This window comes from Camelus dromedarius, chromosome 3 (genome assembly GCF_036321535.1).
Source record: "Camelus dromedarius isolate mCamDro1 chromosome 3, mCamDro1.pat, whole genome shotgun sequence".
NCBI lineage: Eukaryota > Metazoa > Chordata > Mammalia > Artiodactyla > Camelidae > Camelus > Camelus dromedarius.
Genome location: NC_087438.1, coordinates 85,609,218 through 85,610,329, shown reverse-complemented (window position 1 = coordinate 85,610,329; position 1,112 = coordinate 85,609,218). Strand labels below are relative to the sequence as shown.

Genomic DNA, 1,112 nt, shown 5'->3' with positions numbered 1-1,112 from the left:
TGTATCAGAGTAAGAGAGAGCAAAATGCATTCCAAGGCCTGCAAGAGTCTTGGTGTGACAAGGTTACAGAAGGTGAGACAGGGCATAGTGAAAGATCAACTGGATGGGTGACCAGTGGTCAGAGCATAAAGGGTTTTACAAACTAGAGAAAGATGCTCAGTTTTAACCCTCTGATCAGTGGGCAGTCATTGAAATGGGCGATGATCAGTTTGGAATGATCTAATGAGATTTTTCATCTTAGAAGGTCACTCTGGAGAAACAACTGAGTATATAAAGACTGGGAGGAGGAAGACCAGGTAAAGAGATGTTGTGATCATTCAAATGCGTAATTACAGTGGTCAGGATGTATACGAGTCCTATGGGAAGTAGAGATAAAAGAAGTACACAGGTTCAAGAGATATTCTGGAAGCTGAATTGACAGAACTGGATGGCTAATTGAATTGAGTTATGAAGAGTTGAGAATGAAACCCAGGCTGGGATCATCAAGTTGGTGGTCAGGCCACTTTAACACATGTGGGAGGGGGAAGAAGAGGAGGGGCCTGGGAGAGGTGGGCTGATGACTAATTAAGTCTGGGCATGTTAAATTTAAGGTTCCTCCACCCAAGTGGAAATGTCCAGTAAGCAACTGGATATATGCATCAAAATCTCAGCAGAGAGATTTAGACTGAAGTATAATTTTGGAAATCATGAGTGTATAGAAAATAATTGGAGACGTGAGTTTCATCATTGAGTTTCTCTCCATTTACCTCCTTCACATCAGACTGTAAGAACATAACCATGGAGGGGGAGGGAGGGTATAGCTCAGTGGTTGAGCATGTGCTTAGGATGCAAGAGGTCCTGGGTTCAAACCCCAGTGCCTCCATTAAGATAAATAAATAAATAAACCTAATTACCCCCCTCAAAAAAAGAGCACCAAAAAACAAATTTTTTTTTTAAAAGAGCATAACCATGGACTGAATGAACGGTTGGACTGAAGACTCTAACCCTTGATGCAGAATGAATAAAAGGGACCCATCTGGAGGTCCAGAAGCTAAATCTAGGCTTTTTGATGTCCTACACAGATCTATAAACATTAAAAGAGAGAAGGGCCAGGATGAACAAACAGAACAAGT

At 41.5% G+C, this 1,112-nt stretch overlaps 1 non-coding gene across 1 annotated transcript; it reads left to right on the top strand.

Moving 5' to 3' along the window:
• Positions 1–789: 789 nt before the first annotated feature.
• On the top strand, positions 790–862 carry TRNAP-AGG (transfer RNA proline (anticodon AGG)). The gene has a single exon. It is a non-coding gene; the product is annotated as a tRNA-Pro (tRNA).
• The last annotated feature ends 250 nt before the right edge of the window (positions 863–1,112 follow it).